Below are 15,432 nucleotides of genomic sequence, written 5' to 3'. Positions count from 1 at the left end.
TCAACTGTCGACATGGGAATGTGGCCCCCATAAATAGGTAAGTACACAAAAGAACTTTTTAAGAAGGTTATCAAATCTATTCATTTGAGTAACATAACTATAAAACAAATTAATATTGTATACTTTTTATTTGTAAAAATGTATTTCTATATATCTACCTCTATTTCATATGCTTTAAGTCTAAGCATACAATGTGGAATGTTGCATTGATTTTTCAGAAATACAGGAAAAACTACTCTATGTTCTTCACTTAAAAGTAGCCATTAGGGTATAACAAAGGCTATAGCTGCTCAAGGCCACTGAGAATTACTTCTCTCAAAGCATGAAGCGGGTTCCAGCTTTTTAAGAAAGCTGACCCTGAATTAAGGAGACACCATAGTAACAGATGTTGCACTCAGAATAGCATCTAACTCCACTAATTGAAAATAAAAGCAATAAATTATTTTCCTACATTTTACGTTTTCATTTTATTCGTTACTGTTAAAAAAGAAATTCCAGAAGCAAGAAGGGCCTTGGTTATATTTACTTCGCTTCCCAACTAACATTAAGATAAAGCAGCAAAGTCCAACAAGATAGCTTCTAAAAGTAATATTAACAGACATTAAAGTTTATATAGAAGTTACATATTCAGAAACATCAACTGTGTAAAATATTGCCAAGGAAACAAAGACATACACCTATGCATTAACTGTAAACATTCTACTTTCTTACTTCAAAGGCTATTTCATCTAAAATGTCAGCAGTCTGTTATCACTATTCACATGAAACTTAACTGCCACAAATCTTAGCAGAATACAGTAACATACAGCAGCATCGGGAAGTAATAGTTGAGAGTAAAGAGGAGAAACCATAAATAAAAACAGCAAGGGCAGTTGTGCAGAAGAAATGAATGAATGATGCTGCTTTTGTCCTCTCAGATTTCAAAGACCTGATACACACAGGAACTAGAAGCACACTACTGGTAGAGGATTAGAAAACAACTGAAAGAACAAGACCCAAAATAGACCTGCACATAAAAGAATGGATTATACAGAAGTCTCTCTTAAACTCTACACAAAATACAGTAACCATAAATAAATGATTAACATGTCTACAAAATGAAGTATCTCACTTTAAAAGATGCCATTAGTGCAGTCAAAAGAGAAGGAGGCGACAGGGAAATTTATATGTGCAATATTTAATGAAAGATTCATATTCAAAATTTATATTCAGGCTGGGGAAATGGCTCGGCAAGTAAGAACATTTGAGTTCAGATCCCCAAAACCCATATGAAATTTATTTTTAGAAAATGTAAGTCAATACCAAACCGATTTTTTTAATTTCTTAATAAAATGGGCCAATTAAGAAATTCATAAAAAAAATAAGTGCCCAAACAAAGAAATTGAAAGGAGGTTCAACATCAAGATTTCAAATAAATTCAAGATCTAAAATAGAAAATGAAATTTCAACATCAGACTGGAATCAACTTTAAAATAGTGCTATCGCTTTGGCAATGGTATGGCTAAATCAACATTCTCACTCCCTGTCAATAGCTCTGTGAATCTTCAGTCTTTATAGGAAGATAGTTTGGCAGTAGTTATCAAAACGTTCAGTATGCTCAATCCCATGTGTAAGAAACACACTCTAAAGGAATCTGTACAAAATGATGTATTTGTGTGGATTTCATATACCCTTATTTTTAATAAGGAAAAAGAAACAAATGAGTTTGTAGTTACACTATACCAGTATTTTTTTTTTTTTTTAAAGTATACATGCTCTTTTTTGTGGTACCTCCTAGGTGTTAACTGTCAGATAAAGCTGAATATCTCTTCCCAGGCACCAGCCATCAAAAACTCATTGAAGGGAACATGAACGCAAGCTCTGCACAATGAAAACTGATTGGCCGTAGAAGTAGCTGCTGCTGCTCTATGTGAAAAGTGGGCAGGTTGTGTGGTCTCATGAGTGGTGGGAATGACAGTCTTCCACGAATCAGGGTGTCCTACCCACGGCAGCACGTGCCTGTAGCCGAGTCAGGGGCATGCTTGTAACAGACCAAGAACTGGAGGGAGGAAGCTCAAGTCTGTTTGGGGATGCACTGTGGATGCCCCTCTACATGTTCTCAACTTGATTACTGTTGGGAGAAGGAAGGGAGGAAGATCTCCTGGACTGAGAGATAACTACTGTGTCTTGGTGGATGGAGCCCAAAAAGAGACAGCAGAATCTAATTTTTCTTTCAGTCTCTCTAAAATGTCCTCCAATACGCTGTCTAAAAGCCCTTAAACAAAGGAAGGTAAGATGCCCAGGACCAAAGCCCCCAAGATTCAGCATTTTGTCACTCTACGTGTCCTGCAACACAAGCACTCTGAAGAAACACACGCTAAGAAAAACGAGGATGCTGCAGAATGTGCTAAACTTTCGGCCAAGAGAATGAAAAACGTCAAAAACTGCCAGGAACAGACTGCCAAGAGACTTGGGCTGTGTCTTTGCTAAGAACTTCTACTTCTAAGGCTGAGTCCAGTTAAAAATAAGTTTTTAAAAATAAATGATCAGACCTTGAAAAAAATACACATACACACATGCACACACATACACACACACACACACCCTGGTATGTATGAAAAAAACCTCTAAGACACACAAATAATTACTTCATTTATAAATTCATATAGATTGAGAGAGAGAGAGAGAGAGTCTAGCTGTTGGAAGTAGATGTCTAGATGAATACTTGAAGGATAAATCTTGCCCTGACTCCTCTCCCATCCCTGCTTTGGTTCTGCCATAGGTAAAGCTGCTTTGTTCCAAAGCATGCTCTGCCATGACAGACAGCCTTATATTAAGTAGGCCCATCAAGGAGGATTCAGCCAGTCTTGGACAGAAATATGTAAAACCATAACCCAAAACAAAGAATTATTTCCTTCTTTTAAATTGTTTCTTACGGGTATTTACCATAGCAACAGACACATGACTAACAAGACCTTAAACCAACTAATTTTTCATGTTTGCCCCCCTCCACGCACCCCACAAGGATCCTAAACTCATGATCTTCCTGCCTTGTCCTTCTAAGGCATACACAACCATGTCAAGATTAGTGTTATTTTTCTTTTTAAAAAAAAAAATTTTTAATTATGTGTATATATGGTGGTATTGGTGGAGTCCATGCATGAGAGTACAGGTACCTGAAAAAGCCAGAAGAGAGTGTCCTGGAGCAGGAGATACAGGTGCTGATGGGCCACCTGATGCAAGTGCTGGGACCCTCAGACCCTCTCCAAGAGAAGTGGACACTCTCAACCTCTGAACTATCTCTCCAGCCCTCGGACTGATATTCTTATAAGAAAAAGACACCAGGGAACTCCCTCCTCCCCACATTATACAGTTGAAAGACTGTGTTTTGGACCATTTCTTGAAGTCAAGAAACTTTACCAGAATCCAATCCTTGTAGTATTTTCATTTTGATCTCTGAGCCTTTAGAATGTGATGAGATAGCAAATGTCTTTTGCTTATACCATCCAGCCTGTGACCTTCTGTAATAGCAGCTGAAGCACACTAATAACATGGGTCAAATATGTCCTAAACTCAATAATTAGTCACCAAAAAAACCCTAAGTTTAATTCAAAGACAGCTAGCATGAAAAAGTAAAGTACAAACCTTGGTAAGACACATCAACATTTTATGCTGATTAGCATTGACAGGAAAGAAGTGAAGTGTGCAAAAATTGAGAACTGATGAAGAATGATTCAGGGAATGCTGCCTTAGAGATCCCTTTGCTCTGGGCTAAGCATTCAATTATGCTAACACAGAGAGTCTGATTTGTCATTTCTGCAATTGTCTTAAACCTACTTCACATGTGGATGATAGACAATTTCTCATCCAGCCCGTCATGCTCTTTAAGAGTACCAATCAAGGCAAACAACTACTACTGTGCAGAAATCACCATCAAGTGCTTTTCAACTACTCTCAGAAAATTTTTAATTTTATACCAAAGAGGTCATTTAATCTTCTAATGTAGTGGGTTAGACACATCAACACCAAACCTCACAAGCCCAGTTTACAGCCTCTATGAATCCATTTCATTTCTGGTATTTCATTAAGATTTTTTTAAATGATATTCTTATGTAAAGAACAGTCCTAATTTCCAGATTTGTGAGATACATAGGCCAGGGACGATGGCTCTTTAATTTTTTTAAGTCCTATGTTTGACATAGGGTATATCTAAGGTATATCTAGAGAACTTTTTGGTTGTTATAACTGACTTAACAAGGTGCTGCAATCTAATGGGTGGAGGCCAAGGACACTGCCAAAATATCCTTTAATGTCCAGGACAGCAATCATTCCCTTCCCTTGTCCCTCCCAAACAATATCCAAATGATGACAGTCTGAAAAACTCTGCTTTAAAGCAAAGAAGTTTTACTAAACCAATGAAGGGGACCCAGGGAATTGTTTTCCAACAATAACAATACAACCCTGAGGAATTCTCCCCGGTCAGGAACATGCCCTCTGGAGACATTAGCCTTAATGTCACCGTGACTACCTCTGTGTGCATTTCCAATGTCATCAACATGCAATGACTTCTTAGTTTCTCTTTATGAGAAAGCTTAAAAAAATAAAATTTAAGAATATGACTAGATCAAAAATAGGAAGAATAGTTAGTATTACTGGTTTCATGATTTTAAGAACTAGTTGGAGCATTTAAGAGTGTGAAACTTATAACTGGGAATAACTAACTTGAAATTCTATTTTTTTCCCAAATACTACACTACATCCATAGATGAGAAGATAAATTATAAAAAGCATATTGCAAATAAGATTTCAAAGATAAAAATATTACTCTGAAATCATTGGTTTAATACAAATGGGAATAGTCTGGGACTCATCCATTCAACAATTCTAAATCCCTCCTACACACGTGGCAGGTATAGATACAGAGTGATGGGCAAAATACATTAATTTTGCACTTGGAGAATACAGCCTACTTAGGAAAAAATGCCAAATAATGACACATAAGTATAATGTTAATATATATTTTGAAGAAAAAGCAAAACAAACAAACAAGCAAGCAAACAAAGACCCAGTGGTGAGAGTATATCAAGTCTAAAAGTACTGGGAGAAGAAATATGGGGGTCTCTAAAGAGGTGTTCTTAAGAGATGAAATATGAAGGATATATAAAGCAGCAGCAATGGTCCAAGCAGCAAGAGCAGCATCTAGTAGGATGCTAAAGGAAGAAAGGATAATAAAGTAAATCTGAGAGCCTGGAGCTTGTGAAGGGACCAGGGAACAACAGTGACTGTTGATGCTGAGAAGCAAGTAGGCCTGACCAGACAGGGCCTCACGAAGACTAGCCTTCTTTCTAAGAAAAAGGAGTGATCCCAGAGGGGTGCTTATGAGCAGATATGCTTGCTAAATGAGGGCAAAGGGAGACCAACCAGGCACAGCACAGAAAATATCAAGAGAGAAACCAAAGTAGGCTGAACCAGGGTGAGGACAAGAAGTAGAGAAATTCCCATGATGGGCCTGGTGGTGTTAGGGCTGGGCCTGGGATACAGGGTAAAGGGTGTGTTGTCAATGAACCTTTTATATGTTCCTTTTCTCAGTGTAGTCACACTAAATCCCTTCTTTGCTTAACATTAAGAGATGTTTTAGAGGCAAAACCAATAGACTTTTCATGATGGGTTTTATTGCCTATTGCCTGTATGAGTTTGATGAATCTCTACATTCTATTGAAAAGAGAGGTTATCTCAAAAAGCCTCTTATCTTCAAATTTCATATTCCATAATTAAAATTGCTAATTTGTGCAAATAATCTGAATTCAGCCTGGCTTCTGTGGACCTCTGATCTGAGTCTGTCTTTGAGATTTTTATCACATAAAGTTTTAACCAAAAATGGTTTTAAAATATTCTTGGCAGAACAAAGACCAAAAAATCTTTTAAATACCAGTGATATGTAACAGATGAAATTAATCTCATTTGTAATAGTTCTAATGTAATCTAAAGTATTAAATATGCTAATAAATTTGCCTAATATCTACAAGGCTAACATGAAAACACTGCAAATTTAAATAGGACATCATTCAATATTAAAATGAGCTGAATAGCCTAGTGACTTTCTGAAGTTTTTTGCTCCTGCAACCTCTAAAAGAATTCTAAAAGAACTATTTTACATATTTTTAAGTTAAGACAAAGATTTTTAACACATTTAAGTAGTTAAAGACAATGTAATTTCTGTTGAGTTGTAATTAAAATGACACTTTGAGAAAAGGTATAATGGAATTTAAATGCCACAGTAATTTCATCACTACCACCAAAATTCACTACTACTCACTTTAAACTACATAAATAAAAGGACTAGGGAGGTCAGCAGTAGAGTGCTTGCCAAGAAAGCCTAAGGCCTTGGGTTCAGTACCCAGTCCTGCACAAAAAACAAAAGCACTTGTCAAACACATAAAAACAAAACCTTTCAGAACTGAAATTCATATCACTATGTTTCTTCTTGAACTTGTATTTCCACTATTTAGATTACAAAATTAATGCTAATTTATTTTTATGTTTAATCATTTACTGAACATACTGCCATATTTCCTGGGCATTAAATATTCATATGAATTAAAATTTAAATACTTAAACTTTTCTAACTACTATGCTTTAAATATTAAAATTTCTCCTGCATTGAGATATCATTACAATTATTAGAATGAACTATATCAAAACAACATTAATACTTACAAATATTAAACATAAAATGTCATCATTGAAGACTTGAAGATAAATCTAATATTTTAATGGATGGCACTCCTCCCAACTAGTTCATATATCCTATGATAAATGTTACACAGTCACTATAAAGATAAATATTATATTACTTGTAAGAATTATGGTTATTACATTGCCGGCAATTATGAACAGTGTGGAAGAAGATCATCTATCCCATTTTAGAAACTGTATCTATGTGAGGAGAAACTTTGTACATGCAAATGATTAGTATATACTCACAAATAATTATAAAAGAAAAAGAGAGAAACAAGATCCCCTCAAATGGTGACTACATGCCAGGCACTAACCTGTTAATTAGGGACATGGTGATCGAGAAAACAAACTCAGTCCCTGTACTTTGAGAGAGAACAGACAGTAAGTAATCAGAAGAGCCATGTAGTAATGAAAAGGACACATGCCAAGAGGCATTAACCCATTAAGAAGAGTTCAAACAAGCCATGCAGAGGAACTGATGTTACAGTTGAAGTATGCAGGAGAAAATGAAGAATGTGGGTAGAAAGAAGTAAGAGAAATGAGACCAGGGCAGACTAATAATATGGTCTGAAGCATTTTTAGGAAAGTCATTATGAATACAAAAGGTAAAGAGACTGAGCCTTGCATTTCAAGGTCATAAAGGGACTTGATACCTTGAGGAATCCTCATAGTAAGAACACCTAAGCATGCTGGTTTCTTGCCTAACAAAAATTAATATTGAATCTCTAACCCCCAACATATTATTCAAAAGCGGGGCTTTTACAATTTATGTGGGTTCAGATAAGATCAAGAGGGTAGAACTGCTAGCAGAAACCAAGTGCACGCCATGTGACAACATAACCAGGAACAGGGGCATCACTTGAACCTGGCCACTTCTGGTACCCTGATCTTGGAATTCTAGCCTCCAACACTATGACAAATGCATGTTGTTTAAGCTAGCAAATCTCTGATAATTTGTTTCAGTAGCTTGAGTGAAGCTCAAGCTATCACATTAAATGTGTAACTAAGAAAGAATGAGGAAAGTTTTCAAGAGCCAAAAACATGGAGGGAAAAAAAATGTAAATTTACTGAGTACTGAATCAAAGGGCTATTCACCAAAGGTGACTAGAGACATGCTTACTGGTGAAATAACAAAACTATCCAAATTAAAGTGTTTACATATAAACAGTTATTAGCTTCAAGGACCACACTGCTAGGAGCATCAAGTAGAGATTATTTTCTTTCTCGTTGCTTGTATTCATTTGTTCCTTCCATTCTAGGTGCGACCATATTTACTCTTCAGTAAATCCTCATTTAACTTAGTCATTCAACTTCTTTACAGAACACATCTTATTGCCACACCTGAATATATAAAATTCTTGCATCCATGGAGAATTGATGTCTACCTCCATGTTAAGTCTCTGTCACCTAGCAAATCAGTTTGTGTGTAGGAAAAGTTCAAACTAAAAGCTTAATGTTTATGTTTAGGCAACTTATGCCGAAGGTACGAAGCTCCCAGATTCTTTCTAGAGGACTGATGTAAACATATATTTATATCTGACAAGACCTAAGATAGACCATAGTTGTTCCAATCAAGATTACCCTTAATTTAAGGGTAGAAGGTACTTAATCCTACTTTTGCTTTGTCCATCTTAAGTTAATGAAATACAAAATAAAAAGGCATGCTCTATGTATGAAGGGCTGCAACTTCCCACCTTTACTGACTCTTTCACAAAATCAACTCTTTTGCTTAATATTTAGAGCATCAGAATAAAAATAGATAATAAGATATAAAGTATTAATACGATTTCTAGAAAGCAAAAGGAGTTCTTTAGAACTCCTATTTAGAAAAAGACAAAACCTACACAAATGAGTATCCAAAAATAAAAACAAAGACACAAAATAAGATATCTCCAAAACATATTCTTAACCAGAGATTCCAAGAGGGAATGTAAAGATTTTTTTTTTTTTTGAAACAGTATGTTTTGTCTACTCGGAAAATTGCTTATATATTCTTGAAGTGTTTAAAAATCAATCATTTACCCCAGAAAGTTAAGCTCCACTGCTTTAGAACATTGAAGTCTCTAAGAGAAGGAGAAGCAGCAATGCTTCACTAGCTGCGAAGCCTAGAACAAGTTAGCACCAGCAAAACAGAGTGCACTCAGCTTGTGGCTAATGAGAAGCAAAGTGGTGCTTTCCTGAGCTTATGGACATCTCTCGTTGCAGAACTTTATGGGAACATGTTTAATCCCAGAACTTGAGAGGCAGAGGCAGTAGACCTCTGAGTTCAAGGCCAACCTGGTCTAAATAGCTGAGTTTTGGACCACCTACGGTTTATACAGTGAGACCTTGTCTTAAAAAAAGAAAAAAAATTAAACGTGTACTTAACAAATGACCAAGCAATACCCATCCTGGATATCTAGGGAAATAAAACTAATTCACATAAAAACATGCACTTAAATGTTTAAAGTAGCCTTACTCACAACCAAAGAAAACTCGAAAACAACCCAAATACCCTTCAGCAGGTAAATGGATCACAATGGGATACTATGACATTAAAAAGAGATGAGTTACTTGAGTTCACACACAAAACTCAAAGGAATTAAGCGGTATTTGATATTACTCTCAAGAGACAAAACTACAGTGATGAGCAAGTTCACAGTTAATGGGATTGTGTGCAGGTGTGTACATCTGTGTGTGTGTGTGAAAGAGAGAGCAAGAGGGGAGATAACTCAAGGAACTTTTTCTTGATTATAGAAATAATAGCATGTTAAAATCTACATATTAAAATCCCCAAACTGTAAGAAACAAAAGCTCAGTTTTACTGTATGTTTACTTAAAAAACAAAGTCTTAAAAGTCAAAAGTCAAGAAACTACAGTATCAATGTATCTGGCTATAATGTCAAGATCAAAAGAGGAGGTGAGGAGAGTGAAGCAAAGGGGGAAGTAGTTCAAGTCCAATACTTTGCTTTACAAAATGCCTTATCAGGTATAGACAGTTCAAATTTTCCTCTGCCCCACCAGGTTACAGGCATCTCAAACAACTCCAAAGTTCACTGCTTACACCTTTACATGTACAATGATGCCTCATTATCTCCTCTTTACTCACTAGTCCAGGAGGCCCCAGGTGTCTTGTGGCATTCCTAGGTTTCATTTCTGTTCCCAATGTGTTGATGTCAGGTTCCTCTAAAGTAATTTTAGGAAGGTGCTTCCCTATTACTAGAGGAGCTCCCAACTTCAAACCCTTAAAGACTCCCTTTATTTCTCAACATTAATACCCATGCCAGGATCCTGCAGAAAAGGAAAGATGCTTTCCCACTGTAATTGTTTCAGGTCTTCAGCGTGGCATGGTCCCGACTCCAGATCCTCGTAAAACTTCCCAGCTATCCCTAGCTAAGTCATCCTCCAAATGCCAGCTAAAACATATACACCTTAAGGCAACATTTTTGACTCTCATACATTATATGAAATTGTCATATTCTCCTATTAACACTGTTTCTAAGCCAGGCGTACTTGAATCGCAGCACTCAGGAGGCAGAGGCAAGTGGATCTCTATGAATTCTAGGCCCAGCCTGGTCGACAGAGAGTTCTACAACAACCAGGACTACATAAAATAAAAGCTTGTCTCAAAAAATAGCAAAACAACAACAATCCACTCTATTTCTTCTTCACAGAATGATGCACTGAAAAGCCACTGCTGAGCCCACAGAGATAGCTCAGTGAGAATAGGTGCTTGCCACGTAAACCTGACAATAGATGTTTCATGCCTGAAACCCACATAAATATAGAAGAGGAAAACCAATTCCACAAAGTCATCCTCTTACCACACATGTGTCATGGCACACACTACCTCCCAACATAATGCATATAGACAGTAATGTTAGAGTCTGACCTTAAGCCCAGGTGTGATACTCCTTGCCTGGGAAACTAGCACTGAGGAGACAGAAGCAGAGGTTTACAAGTTTGAACCTAGCCTGGTATCCATAGTGAGTTCCAAGTTGACAGTGAGACCCTACCTCAAAGGGAAAAAAATGTCACCATTAGTTTTAGGCTATATGAAGATAGAACAAGTGTCTGTGTTGCCCACTTCTAGACCCCTGGTGCCTCCTGTAGCAATAGCACTTGTGACTGGGGAAAACAATGAGTTCTGGAAAGGTGAAAATAAAGTCATGTGACCACATCCATCCTGGAAATAATTAATAGTTTCATGTAAAGGATGTGAAATGAAACTAGATGACATTTAGAGACCTTTGCAATATTTTTATTATAATAAGATTCTAACACTTCAAATACTTAGAATTCAATGGGGGTATATAACTATTCTGAACAAAATCTATTGTTTATTCTTACTTAAAAATCTGTTTTTGATGGACATGGTGGCGCATGCCTTTAATCCCAGCACTCAGGAGGCAGAGACAGGTGGTTCTCTATGAGTTTGAGGCCCACTTGGTCTACAGAGTAAGCTCCAGGATAGCCAGGGCTGTTACACAGAGAAACCTTGTCTCAAAAAAAAAAAAAAAATCTGTTTTAAAAACTGTAGTGATTCAAGAGTTATTAAAAGCATTAATTATCATATTATAGATGAAGGAAATAAAGAATTCAAGTAAAAAGAATGCTATAGTAATCAGATGTCATCCTTAGATCTAGCTATAAAATATAAATGTAGTGATCATACACAAATCAGTCATTTATTACATATTAAAGTTTTGGTCAGTAATGGACCATGGTAGACCCTTAAGATTATAATGAAGCTGAGAAACTATCACCCAATGACAATGAAGACAACATAACATCCAGGCACATCGGATCCTTTGTTTGTGGTAGTGTTGGTGTAAACAAACCACCTACAATACACATAAAAGTACAGAACATAGTCATGCACAAGAGACAGTAACTGATGAAAACATATGTTACTGCTTTATGTATTTATTGCACTATACTCTTTACCATTATTTAAGTGTACTACTTATAAAAGTTTACTGTAAAACAATAAGCCATGCTGTGCCGCCAACAGCCTTACAAGTCTAGTCTTTACCTCATTTTCCCCAGTGTTGTATATCTGTGAGTGCACAAGCGTGCTTGTGTGCACATGTTATCATAGAATGACCTCAGATGTTGGTCCTTGCCTTTGTCAACTACCTTTGTTTTGAGACAGGATCTCCTGTTGTTCCAGGTATTCTGCTGTCCTTGCCACAGGAACACTGGAACCACAGGCACACTGGAACCACAGGCACACACGGACTGTATCAACTTTACAGGAGTTCTGGGGATATACACTCAGGTTCCCACACTTGCTTTACCCACTGAGCCTTCAGGTTTTTTCATTTTATCAATAGACTGCATCAAGTAACTGACCTACATCATCTTTGCGTAAGGACTCTTATAATACCTCTGCACAATGAGATCACCTAAAGGCACATTTCTCAGAAGTGTTTCTGCTATTAATAGACACATACATACATGACTAGACAAGGTGAGGTAGCACATGCCTTTAATTCCAGCACCGGGAGGCAGAGGTAGGTGGGACTCTATGAAGCGGGGTAAGACCTTATCTAAGAGACAGAGAGACACAGAGAGAGACAGAGTTGGAGGGGTGGACTACACTTTTAAGTTCTGGTGTAGTGGTACTATTTATTAAAACATACTTGAAGAGAGCAGGAAAGATGGCCCAGCATTGAACATTTACTCTTGCAGAGGACCTGGGTTCAATTCCCACCACCCACCTGTTGGATCATAATCATCCATCTATCACTCCAGTTCCAGGGAATCTGATGTCCTCTTTCAAATTTCTTATGCAACAAGTATGCATATGGCACATAGATAAATGCAGGTGAAATACTCACACACAAAATAAAAAATAAATTTTAAAAAGTTAAGATAAGGTTTCACTATGTAGCCTTGGTTAGCCTAGACCTCACTATCTGGACCAGGTCAGCCTCACACAAATGCAAAATAATAAATAAATTCTTTAAAAAGCATACTTAAAATAAAACTCTGAATAGCACTTAATTAAACACTCAAAAGGCTTTTACCCCCTACTTACACTAAACTGATTTATTTAACTCAAATCTGTTCAACTTAAAAAAATTTAAAAAGTAAAAGGATCAAGCTCAATCTTGTCTTCCCAATGGAATTAATAGACATGCCTGGTTTTGTTTGGAATACAAGCTACTCAATGGAATTGTTTAGCTAATATTTTCTTTCTCATGAAATCTGGTGTTAATTGGAAATCAATTTTTCTTAAGTCTAAACAAGTTAAATGTCTACAGAGAACCATAATGCAATACTCAAATCTGTTTAAAATCATTTTAAAAACACTATTTAATCAGTTTTCAAATAGACTTGAACTATTAAATACAGAACAGACACAGTCTGTCTGACAATATGTATTTCTGAACTAAAATGTGTGTATTTGCACTCTAAAAGGCATTACTGAGAGGAGCCACAATATTCCCATGAGCAGTCACGGTAACTAGCTCATTCTGCTTGAATTACAGTCACTGGTCACAACATAACATCTCTATTGCTAAGATGATGGACCCTATGCTGCATTTCACAGTTCTGACCACTCATAGGACTTCACCATACTCCTCCGCATATTCATTTCCACAGTACCACAACTCATGGTAGGTGCTTCCTACTGAAGCCTACCAACTAATGTATGACTTCAGAATCCTAATCTACAGCCCAGCACTTACTGGTCCCTACACTAGTAAATCATATTAATCCCTAGGCACTGTCTATCATCTGCACCTCAAATTTTAAAAAAATGAGGTGGGGGTAATTTTCTGATTAATAACAGCTAAATGTTGTTGGTAGCATTTGTACCATACTAGATCCTACCCATTCACTATACTTTTCTGAGTTTTCTGAGTGGTTCCACATGTAAGTGCATGTTCTTAATGTCTGTCTTCCATGTTATTCCTTTAAGTTTGCTCTTATAATACATTCAACTAACAAAAAGATTAAGTGTGCTAATGACTTTTAACAAGAACCCTGAAATGCCTTAAAAAACCAGCCTTTGAGAAACAATGGGCTAAAAATGAACATCCAGTCAGGATTTCTAGGTTTCTAGTTTCTAGGCTCTCGTTTGAGATCCTTATCCAGAATCACCCACAGACTTCATGCAGCATCTTCCACCATCAAACCAGCCTTCACTGCGTGACAAACATCTGAGAGAAACCACTGAAAGGAGTTCCGGAATTCACCCACAGTCACTGGTTCCTTTGTTTGTGGCGCTACGGTAAGGCGGTTCATTGTATTTAATGTATGGCTCTGCTTCAAGGCCTTGAGCAAGATAAATAAATAAAATAAGTAAATAAAATAAAATTAAAGCTCTTCTTTGATCTTCTTCCAAAGTCGCCTGAAGACAGCACTGCAGCCATTCTACCCATGTTATAGTTGGCTCTTTCTTACAATATCTGTCTCAGAAAATCTCTATCGTCACATTTTAGTGCTTTTAGATAAGCTTATCGTTTTTATTTCTCTTTGGTGTAATTGTTGGCGACAAATCTAAAGTTGTTAACTTAACACACGAAGAACAGATCCACGTAGCCTCATGGAGAGCCCACAGCCCTCTTCATCTTTGTAAAATAAGAGTTATATGATTGGGAAGGAAGAGAGACAGGGAGAGAAGGTGAGAGGGAGAGAGGGGAAGGGAGGGACATACTGAGGAAAGGGAAGGAGGGAAGGGAGAGAGTGAGGGAAGGAAAGGAGGGAGAGAGGCAGGCAGGCAGGCAGGCAGCAGGTGGGGCTGGAGAGATGGTTAAGAGCACTTACTGAGGACTTAAGTGTAGTTCCCAGCACCCACTCTGAGTAGTTCACAACTACCTATACCTCTAGTTCTAGGAGATCTGACGCCCTCTTCTGGCCTCCTCAGGAACCTGCACTTACATATACATATACCCTTGCAACACTCCAATATCTATAATTTTAAAAATAATATAAATCTTAAAAAAGAGAAGGGATTGATGAGCACTAATAATCACACAGAATATGCACTGAGATTTTCAACCAGGTAATGCAAGATAACAAAAGAGCCAATGTCTCAAGACACAGCTGTTTCTTCTAGTAAATGTAGTACAAAAGAAAACATGATGGAGAATTTAGAACTTGAGACGGCTCTGACTATCCATGCTTAACTGACATAGGACAGGAACAAAGACACAGAAGGTAGAGACAAGAAGACATATTTTACAGTGTGTCACCCAATCTCTTGACAAGATGGAAACAGACTCTGAGCTTTTGAAAAGAGCAAAGCAAAGGAAGGAAATGAAGTTTCAGAAACAGACTCTTATCAGGGAAGACAGTTACTAACCACAGGCAGACTAGAAGAGTTTTGTTTGATGCTATTTGATGTCTTTTATGGCAAAATAGTCCCAGTGTACTAATAGAGGATCAGTTCTAAAACTGCCTAGTTAATATATCAATAGCTTTAAATATAAAAAAAAAATAGCTCAAAGGTTATTTTTTTATGTTTTAAAGCTCTAGTTACATATTAACTAGCACAGTATTAGTTTTAGTACAATTCAGTTAATTAATTACAATACAGTTAATTTAAAATTTTGATAACTATAGACTCCTCTAAGAATGAGAGACATTGAAGCTTCTGTGACAACTTCTCCACAAATAAAAAAAATATCTTTAGGAAGGAAGGGAGGGAGGGAGAGAGGGAGGGAGGGAAGGAGGGAGGAAGGAAGGAAGGAAGGAAGGAAGGAAGGAAGGAAGGAAGGAAGG

The 15,432-nt window shown here is 37.0% G+C and overlaps 1 protein-coding gene across 1 annotated transcript in view; it reads right to left on the bottom strand.

Annotated features, from left to right (window-relative positions):
- Positions 1–15,432, bottom strand: part of Xpr1 (xenotropic and polytropic retrovirus receptor 1) — a 152,722-nt gene that overhangs the window by 85,784 nt on the left and 51,506 nt on the right. The window lies entirely within an intron of this gene.

The sequence above is a fragment of the Psammomys obesus genome, unplaced genomic scaffold, assembly GCF_907164565.1.
Source record: "Psammomys obesus unplaced genomic scaffold, mPsaObe1.curated_primary_1811, whole genome shotgun sequence".
In the NCBI taxonomy this organism is placed as follows: domain Eukaryota; kingdom Metazoa; phylum Chordata; class Mammalia; order Rodentia; family Muridae; genus Psammomys; species Psammomys obesus.
The sequence above is the reverse complement of the archived record's forward strand: the minus strand, read 5'-3'. Positions and strand labels throughout refer to the sequence as shown.